Source organism: Wyeomyia smithii, chromosome 2 (assembly GCF_029784165.1).
Source record: "Wyeomyia smithii strain HCP4-BCI-WySm-NY-G18 chromosome 2, ASM2978416v1, whole genome shotgun sequence".
NCBI lineage: Eukaryota > Metazoa > Arthropoda > Insecta > Diptera > Culicidae > Wyeomyia > Wyeomyia smithii.
This window is the reverse complement of record NC_073695.1, coordinates 271,553,600-271,564,625: the sequence shown is the minus strand read 5'-3', so window position 1 is coordinate 271,564,625 and position 11,026 is coordinate 271,553,600.

The window sequence follows — 11,026 nt, the reverse complement described above, 5'->3', positions numbered from 1 at the left end:
ACGATATCTGAATTGGATTACCGCTGGTGGGGTCCAACTCAGATCGAAGGAGAACCGAACTGAATGAAGAAATGCAGCTTCCCACTACCTCCGCCGCTGCTGCCTGAAACCACCGCTCTGGTTCTGCTGCAGCTCAGTTTGGCCGCTGGAATCAGCCACCGCTGCTGATTATACAAGACCGGCCTGGTGGACTTTCACTTGTTAACTGATGACTGCTATGAGACGACACAGGCTATTATATAGCCCAAAGCAAAAATCCATCCGCGAGCAAACAAGAAGCGAGCTTGTGATTGGTTGAATGTGCACGACTTTTAACACAACTTTTAACTAGTTTAGTATCGAAAACATATTTAAATTATTATATGTCAATCTTGCGCAATATTTCCCCTATCAATCAAGCCATTGGTGTTTAGAATCTGTTCAGTGGTAATGATAAAAGAAGCATTTTAAAACGGTCTTGAAACACCTGTTGCAGCTACCGAAAGCGAGCTCGTTATTGGTTGAAAGCTGTGAGACTGTTTACAAAGTCAGATCGGTTGTATCCGTTAGTGTCGACTGTGCTTGTGAAGAGAGGTGGTGATTGGTTGCTCGGTATGATTTAGACAATCGATGTGATTTATCAATTTTTCAATAGTGTATCTCGAACAATAGGTTATTTTTGTTACATAAATTCAACCGTAAAAGAATTTCTGATCGGTTGATGCCAAAACCTCGAAATTCTGAAAAGAAATGACTGATGTATAAGCGCTCAAAACCTGACCACTTTTCCTGGTTTTCCCCGGTTGAATTACGAGATTTTCAAATTCAGGTGCCTAACTTCGATATAGACGTTAGTCCAACGTCAAAATCAGAAATCATCGCGCGATAGCGAGCGCCATTGACCGTAACGTTGCGATTTTGATCATCTTCGAAGAAGTACGGACCAATGATGCCTCCAGCGTGTAAACCGCACCAAGCCGTGCATTTTTCTGGGTGCATTTGCGATTCTTGTATTGCCTCTGGTTGCTCTTCGATCCAAATGCGGCAATTTTGCTTATTAACATACCCATTTAACCAGAAATGAGCTTCGTCACTGAACACAATTTTTCGGTAAAAAAGTGGATTTTCGGCAAGTTGTTATAAGGCCCATTTACCAAAAATTCAACGCTGCGGCAAGTCGTTCGGCTTCAATTCTTGTACGAGCTGTATTTTGTAAGGCTTTACATCAAGATCCTTTCGTAAAATCTTACACGTAGTCGAATAACACAAGCCCAATTGCTGCGAACGGCGTCGAATTGACATTTCACGGTCTTCCACTACACTGGCTGATACGGCAGCAATATTTTCTTCTGTACGCACTCTATGTATACGTGTTGGTGGGTTTATGTCCAACAGAGTAAAACTGGTTTGAAATTGCGTCACAATAGCTTGAATAGCTTGCTCAGTAGGTCGATTATGACGACCATAAAATGGTCGTAATGCGCGAAAAACATTTTTCACAGAGGACGTAAGTCTGTTCATGGTGAAATTACAAACCTAACTGAGTAGGGGAAAGTAGGTAAAGACGGACACCCTAAGGTTTAATCTAAATAATTACTTAGGTTTTGCTATTTAGATCGCAGTAGTCAAACAAATTGAAACTTAAGGTCATTTGTTTTCATAATCATTTTTGGTTTTAGTGAACCTTCTCCAAGTTTTATGTGTTTTGGGTCTTCAAAAATAAGACTACAAATTGCTGTTTTTTGTCATGGTTGGGAAAGACGGACACCTGGGGTGGGAAAGATGGATACTACGAAGCTAAAGGTGGACACTCACAAAAAAGATGTAGTACGTTAAGTATTCTTTTGATTTATGTGTTAAGTGATGGCCATACATTACTCTACGTTATTAGAGTCCATCTATACATCACGTGAACAATTGAGAGGATGGGTTTCGATGAAGGCGAAAATTCTCCGCCTATATGGCCTGTTCTAACTGCTAAATGATTAATATCTGCTGGTTTCTCTCGCGGGTGTACTTTGTAACATCTGTAGTACACAACAGATGCTACATGTGAAAATTCTTGGAAAATCCGTGTGTCCATCTTTCCCTACCTTAGTGTGTCCGTCTTGCCCGACCTGGTTGTAAATTTTTCAAACGATCGTAGCTCTTCATCGGAACATCGAAAATCTGGTGGATTTTCACTAGAAAACCGAGGAAAGACTAATTAATCACTTTACTATTGTGAACAAATGAAAACACGTAAGTTTCACGAGTTTTTCACTATTTTCCGTGGAATAAAAATTACATCAAATAGCGCGTTCACGAAAATATTCTTTGTTTTACTTACAAATTTGACAGTTTGCTTGCTGAAAACCGATAATGCAACTCAAAAGCATTAACACACTATAAAGAAGGTATTCGCATCACTCAACTACCATAATACATTTTAGTTTGTGAAATATTAAAAGTGTCCATCTTACCCGCAGTGTCCGTCTTTACCTACTTTCCCCTACATTAGACTTTGACAACAGTCAGAATTCTCGCGTGAACTGTCAAATCTAAATACAAGAAAACCAAATAGCAACAAAATCACCCTTTAGTAGATGATCGTGAGGTGACCGAAAGGCACATACAGTCATGGAGAAAATAATAAATACACTTGCAGTGTTGGATGATTTTTCGTATTTGCGCGCTGATTTTAATTGTTGTATGATGTTATGTTACGTCATTATGATCCACAGACACTCTTTTTAAAAGAGGCACGGAGAAATGGCTGGAGAAATTTCTTTGTCGGTGATTTCCAAAATTTTTTGCGTGAGTTAGTGTTTTTAAAGTGGCGACGAAAATAAATACACTATTGAAATATATATACAAAACAATCCAAATTAGCTATATTTTTCTACATATTGTTAGCAGAGTGATTTTTTACGTTACAAAACTCACTTTTAAAATTTTGTGGCCTGTTTTTTGTTTTGTAAAGCCATATTCAATCTTCGTGGAATGATCACCCCCAGGTTTTCACGGGTAGAAGCTGAACTAGAATTTCACGCTGCCTGTCCGACGTTCCATAAGTTTGTTTTATTCTTTGGATGATGCTTTGCAACCTAGACTTTTCCAATCATACATAGAATTTCTAAAGGATTAAAATAAAAGTCTGCGCGGGTCAAACTAATAATTTTATATTTTCGTTTAAAAATCATCTTCGTGTTTTCAATGCTGTATGTTTAGGATCGTTACTCTTGTTTCTTTGGCATGCGAAAGCATCGCTCGAAGACCCAAAGTGCTCGTCGATCGGCCTCCTTCCACGTACACGACTCATGTCCGTAGAGCGCCACCGGGAAGATCAGAGTCCTATAGAGCGCAAATTTCGTACGGATCTGTAGGCTACGGGACCTAAGCTGGCTTCGCAATCCGTAATAAGCCCTATTTGCCGCCGCAATCCGCCTCTACACCTCGCGGCTCACCTCGTTGTCTCATATCACGAGAGTACCAAGATAAACAAATTCGTCGACCACTTCGAAAGTATCCCCATCCATCTCCACCGCAGTACCAACACCCGGAGAACTACCACGCTCTCAGCCAGCCACCATGTACTTCGTTCTGGCAGTGTTTATAGTGAGTCCAATGCTCCAATGCAATGTCTAACTGCTCTACGGTTAACACCAATTATATCAAAGTTAATGTGAGACTTAGTGATGATAGTGCCGCTCCTCTGTACACCTGCTTTTCGTATTGCACCTTCCATAGCTATGTTGAACAGCAAGTTCGAGAGCCCGTCACCTTGCTTCAGACCATCCAACGTCACAAACGCGTCCGAAAACTCGCCCGCTGTCCTGACGCATGATGTGAAACCGTCGAGCGAAGCACGTATCAGTTTAATCACTTTAGTTGGGGAACCATGTTCTAGCATTAGTCTATAAACAGATGATGTGTCTGCAGGTTGTGTTCTCGAAACTTGTCGAGAATCTGTCTCAAGGTGAACATCTGGTCCGTTGTAAATCGCCCCACTCGAAACCCGCATTGGTTCTCTCCAACAAAGGCTTCCTGCAACGGCCTCAGTCACTGGAACAGGATACGGGAGAGAATTTTGTAAGCGGAGTTGAGGAGGGTTATGCCTCGATAATTACTACACTCGAGTCTATGTCCCTTCTTGTAGATAGGGCATATGAGTCCTTCCAACCAGTAGTTGATAGGTTGGTAGGTAGTTGTTCCTCAGACCATACCCTTAGGATAATCTGGTGAATTGCACTACACAGCCGCTCGCTCCCAACTTTGAAAAGTTCGGCCGGTAAGCCGTCCTTCCCAGCGGCTCTGTGGTTCTTTAGCTCTTTGCAAGCATTCTTCACCTCGTCCAATGTTGGTGGGTCCACAGCTTGTCCGTTTTCTCCAATTTCTATCCTGTTCCCCTCGACGACTCTCCTACCTTCCTCACCGTTCAACACCACTTCAAAATGTTGCTTCCAACGCTTGGCCACCTGCGATTCATCGGTAATCAGGTTCCCCTCCCTGTTATTGCACATGGCAGGTACTGGCACGGCCCGGTTTGTGATTCCGTTGATCGTTCTATAGAAGCTCCTCGTATCGTGCCTGGTGAAGCAATTCTCCGCCTCCACAAGGACGCGATCGTAGTGCTCACGTTTCTTATGGCGACGAAGCCTTTTCTCGGCAGCTCTTGCCTCCCAGTATTTCTTCCGCATCTGACGCGTTACACGATTAGCTGCTACTAACGTGTTGGCGTAGGCTCGATTCTTCTCCTCCGTCACCTCTAGGCAATCAGCTTCGAACCACCCACTACGCGTGGTTCCCGTTGTCATGCCTATCACCTCTCACGCTGTTTCGCTGACCGCATCATGGATGTGCTTCCACTGCTCGTTCAGGTCCACTCCAGCTGGTTCACCGATCCTTCTTTCAACTTTCCGAGTATACTCTGCAGCAACTCCTTCCGCTGATAACCTCTAGATGTCCAGGTGTATCTTCCTCGCCGAGCTCGATTTAAGTACGTTGGACAACCGGGCGCGAATCTTACCTACCACGAGATAGTGATCCGAGTCGATGTTTGGCCCTCGAAACGACCGCACATCTATGACGTCTGAAAAGTGCTGGCCGTCGATCAGCATGTGGTCAATCTGGGAGCAGGCCTCTCCATAGAGGTGTTTCCAGTTGTGCTTCCGAATGTTCAAAGGAATACCGTTAAACACAAAGAAATCCGTGAATAAACATGAGTAAAACAAATCAACCTGTATTGCAGGTATTCAGGAGCCACTTCGGGTGCTGAAAAAAAAAACGCCTGCAGAACAGATATAGAAATAGGTCCGGGGTGATTGGAATAGTGTTCCTCGACTGGTAATTTTTATTGATTATTGGTTAAGTTTGATAATATAGTTCTACAATCTGAAAACAAGTTTTGACAGAGAAAAAGATAGAGAACAAATTGATATACGGTGCCTCTACAGTTATGGGTCAGCTATAATTATGGGTCACTTTTACGCATATACGTCGATTCTCACGAAACTGAACAATTTTCATTAGCAGTGGTACTTCACGGTAAAATCAGAGTGAAGTGATTAAAGTCCTACTACGGGACTCACGTAAGTGAGAAAAACGTCGCAGAGTGACATCTGCCGTGAAATCTAGATTATTATGAGTGTCATATCACTGAAATGAAACCGGAATAAGCGACGTGTCGCGTGGAATTATTTCATGACCATTGTGAACGGTGAAATGATTCCACGAAGATGGGATAAGAAATTGATTTAATTTGTGATCTATAAATATTTGATTTGGTGTTTAGTAACGAAACGAATCAGAAATTGATTCGTGCTTCTAGCGGTCAAAAATTCAACCTTTCGACCGATGAAATAAATGCGCAGTAGTTCATGAGATTTTCGATACCGAAAAAAAAAATTTTTTTTTATGCCAAAAGTCTTAGAAATGCAAAAAACGTCAAGATATAGTGTTATCTGAAAAACCGGAAAAAATCGACTTTCTGCGACTTAGAAATTTTTGAGCTGGAAAACATTCTCATCTCACTTGTCTTATTCTCAAATTCACTTCAGCGTCAATCTCACTTCACGGAGGTAATTTTTGTCACCTCACTTGAGGTGGAATCGGGAATAGGTCTCAAAAAGTGAAGTAAGCGTGAGAGTAAATTATATTTCACCGTGAAGTGACTCGCGTAATAAGCACCATTGTGTGTTTTGTATTCTCATAAACATTCTTGATTAGGCTTTCCGAAAAATGTGTGCTTAAGTGGCCCTAGATTGGGGTGACCAATCTCTTTAGTTTTAAATAAAATTGAAGTATTTGAAACATTTTTTTTAATAATCGCTGTGTATATATCTGTTCGAAAAGCAAGGACATGCATGTTCCATACATATTAGAGGTACTCAAAAGCGTATAAGAAATGGGAAAGCAGCCACTGAAAGAAAGAAGGGGATGTTTTCCGAACAAGTCCATGTATAATTTCTGCTTTCATACGAAAAATACACTCCTCTATCCAAATTTGACCGTAATGTCCGTGACCGTAAAGTCACAAAGGAGCTTAAGCAGTTAGAGTTGATCATAACAAGTACCAAGTGTTAAAAAAAATGAAAATATTTTTGTACGCTTGCTTGTTTGCAAATGTCCCATAGTGCACTTCGCAATGTAATAACAGTTTCAAAATAAATTATTAAACATTAAGCCGTATGAATAAAAGCGTTTGCTTTACTCATTCCGTACAAATCTTACGGGAGCAGCAGAGTAACTTTTTTTTTATTCATACGGCCTATTGTCAAAAAGCGATACAAATTAATTCCAGCCTCTAATAATATTCAACCACGAACTAATTCAAGTTTTTTGATTCTTTGAAACTTAAATTTATATGAAAATCTTGCCTTGCATTTCTTGTTTATTGTTTAGTCTTTAGTATAATACAGTACAGACAATTAAACCTAAATTTAATTAAAATATAGCTTTTTTAAATCTAGTTTTGCTTATATTAAAGTCGAATTCGTGGCTAATTTCGTTGAAGAGCCTACAACTGTAATCTAACGGATTATGCTGGCCATTATGCGGTGGGTTGGAGTCCAGAGAAACGTTCGGTTGCGTAAGCGACGATGGGGCGCAAGGATGTTTAATTGTTGAAGAAGATAACTACTAGAATGGGGAATCGTTATATGGAAAAAACGAAATTTGATAGCAGAAAGCCAGAACCAAGTTTTTTTGTCCTGTTCGGGGCCCCAAACAATCTTGAAATTATTGCAATTTGTTTTTTTTTTTTTTTAAGGGGGGGATTTGTTAGTAGCTTAAGTATTTATGATAAATATTAGTAAATAATGAGTATGTGTGTTCAATCACAAATGGTGACTTCTCAACACTGTTAGAAATTTGAAATTTTAATTGTTAGGGTTTGTTTGCTTTCGCAATTAGGACTTATCATTCGTAGGGATTTAAACCTACTTGTCAGAAAAGGGGAAGTAAACTTACAACTAACTTAATTGCTAACTTATTGGCTATAAAGAGAGCTTATCGTAGCAATTGAGGATTGCAACGATTTTTGTCGAAAATTGTTAATAATTTTATTTGATATAGCTTCTAATGGTTCAACACCAGTAAGTCTATGTAATTCGAGTGTACCAAACCAAGGAGGACGCTTCAAAATCATTTTCAGAATTTTATTCTGAATCCTTTGGAGCGTTTTCTTCCTTGTTGAACAGCAACTTGACCAGATCGGTACAGCATAAAGCATTGCTGGTCTAAAAATTTGTTTGTAAATCAAAAGTTTGTTCTTTAAACAAAGTTTAGAATACCTGTTAATGAGAGGATATAAACATCTCGTATATTTGATGCACTTGGCTTGTATACTCTCAATGTGCTCTTTGAAAATAAGTTTTTTATCGTAAATTAGTCCCAAGTACTTAACCTTGTCGGACCAACTTAAAATAACCCCATTCATCTTGACAACGTGATTATTGTTTGGCTTGAGGAAAGAAGCCCTAGGCTTATGCGGAAAAATTATCATTTGAGTTTTAGAAGCATTGGGAGAGATTTTCCACTTTTGCAAGTAGGAAGAAAAAATATCTAAACTTTTCTGCAATCGACTGCATATGACACGAAGACTTTTTCCTTTTACGGAAATGCTTGTGTCATCGCAGAACAATGACTTTGTGCATCCTGGAGGCAAATCAGGAAGATCTGAAGTGAATATATTGTACAGGACTGGACCCAAGACTGAACCTTGAGGTACACCTGTTCTGACAGGAAATCTATCAGATTTTGAATTCTGATAGACAACCTGCAGAGTTCGATCAGTAAGATAATTTTTTAAAATTTTGATTAGGAAAATTGGAAAATTAAAAGTTTGCAATTTCGCAATCAAACCTTTATGCCAAACACTGTCGAATGCTTTTTCTATGTCTAAAAGAGCAGCTCCAGTGGAATAACCTTCAGATTTGTTAGCTCGTATCATATTAGTAACTCTGAGCAATTGATGAGTTCTGGAATGCCCATGGCGAAATCCAAACTGTTCATTTGCAAAAATTGAATTTTCGTTGATGTGTGACATCATTCTGTTAAGAATAATTCTCTCAAACAGTTTACTTATTGAAGAAAGCAAACTGATTGGTCGATAACTTGAAACTTCAGCTGGGTTCTTATCCGGTTTTAAAATTGGAGTTATTTTTGCATTTTTCCATAATTTGGGAAAATATGCAATTTTGAAGCAGCAATTGAAAATTTTCACTAAAAATTCTATTGTGCTCTCAGGGAGATGTTTGATTAGTATATTAAAGATTCCATAGTCACCAGGTGCTTTCATATTTTTGAAATTTTTAATAATTGATTTAATCTCATTCAAGTTAGTTTCATTTATTTCTACAGGTAAAAAATTCTGGGAAGAAATTAAATCAAATTGACGTGTGACTTCATTTTCAATTGGACTCACAAAATTCAAATTTGAGTTATGAACACTCTCAAACTGCTGAGCAAGTCTTTGAGCCTTTTGTTCATTGGATACAAAAAAACGTTCACCATCTCTTAAAACTGGAATAGGCTTCGAAGGTTTCTTAAGAATATTCGACAGCTTCCAAAATGGTTTTGAATATGGTTTCAATTTTTCAACTTAAGTCTCAAAATTTTGATTTCTCAGAAGAGTAAATCTATGTTTAATCTCTTTCTGTAAATCTTTATAAATAGTTTTAAAAACAGGGTCACGAGTACGTTGATATTGACGTCTGCGGACGTTTATCAAACGAATTAGAAATTGAAGATTTTGGTCAATTATTGATGAATCAAATTTCACTTGAGCCTTTGGAACAGAATAATTCCTGGCATCAACAATTGCACATTTTAATGCTTCCAAAGCGGAATCAATATTCACTTCGTTTTGCAAATCAAGCTCATTATTGAAATTTCTCTCAATATGAGTTTTGTATCTTTCCCAATTAGCCTTGTTATAATTAAAAATAGAGCTCATAGGGTTTAAAACTGATTCATGTGATAAAGAAAAAGTTATTGGAAGATGGTCAGAATCAAAGTCAGCATGTGTGATCAAATCACTACATACATGACTTTGATCTGTTGGCACCAAATCAATTGTTGAAGGGTTTCTTACAGAAGAAAAGCATGTAGGACTATTCGGAGACAAAATAGAATAGTATCCTGAAGAACAATCATTGAATAAAATTTTGCCATTGGAATTACTTTGAGAATTATTCCATGAACGATGTTTAGCGTTAAAATCGCCGATTATGAAAAATTTCGAACGATTTCTGGTGAGTTTTTGTAAATCACCTTTAAAATAATTTTTGAGCTCGCGTGTGCATTGAAATGGCAAATATGCTGCGGCAATAAATAAAATCCCAAGTTCAGTTTGAACTTCAATTCCCAAAGTTTCAATAACTTTCGTCTCAAGATGGGGAAGAGCACGATGTTTGATTCGGCGATGAATAACAATTGCAACTCCACCGCCGGAACCCTGAATCCTATCATATCTATGAACCACGTAATTGGGATCATATTTTAATTTTATGTTAGGTTTCATTTGATTGGTTTTGTCTCCGCTTGGCGCATTGCATTTTAAATTTATATGGAGATTTGTAGGGAAAAACCAACTTTTTTGCATTTTCCATTCTAAAGGGCTCAAAATGGCCCAAACCACAGCTTTTATGACTTCAAATGGTAGGTTTTTTGATGCCTAACAACTTGGCCGAAGACACTAAAGAGCTAGGGTGAGCCAAAAAAATACTAGAGCTGTTCAAAGTTGAGTATGTCGAAATTTATGTTGCAAACCATTTTTTCTGCCAACACTGCCAGTGTACCGGCGTCAGTCAGATTTTCATCACAAGTTATCACTGAAACACGTTGTAGATTATATCTACGCCTAGAATATCGACCTAAATTTGTTTACTTGATCCAGCTGAGTGTATAAACTCGTTACGACAGGTTACTTTTGATGGGAATCCTACTGAGGCCGGTACATTGGTAATGTTGGCAGAAAAGAAGATTTTCTGCATTTAAATCGACATACTCAACTTTGAACAGCTATAGCTCTTCTTAGGGACATCCTAGCTCTTTTGTGTCTTCTACAAAGTTGTTAGGCATCTTAAATACTATACTTTAACATAATGTAGTGCATTATTAGAGCATTATTGAGCTCTCCAGAAAGGTAAATGCAAAAAAGTAGGTTTTCCCATATAAATTTTCATACAAATTTGAAATGCAATGCGCCAAGCGGAGATAAGACCAATCGACTTTAGGTAAGTTTAGGGTTGTTTGGTATCCCAAAAGGAACCAAAAAAACTTGGTTCTGGAAAATCGATCATTTTTCCCCACTCTAATAACTACAGTCGACTGTGTTCATTAGAAGATCATAAATAAGTAACCTTTTAGTTTTATCAGCTGACAACGATTCTCATAAGCAGGGAGGTGTAAGGAATTCTGCCATGGAAGTCGACGCAAAGCGTATCGGACAAAAGAACGTTGGACGCTCTCGATTTTATTAATTAGTCCAGTGTTGTACGGTGCCCAAACAGGGGCGGCATACTCCAAGATGCTGCGAACCAAAGAGTAGTTTCTCCATCCGAAA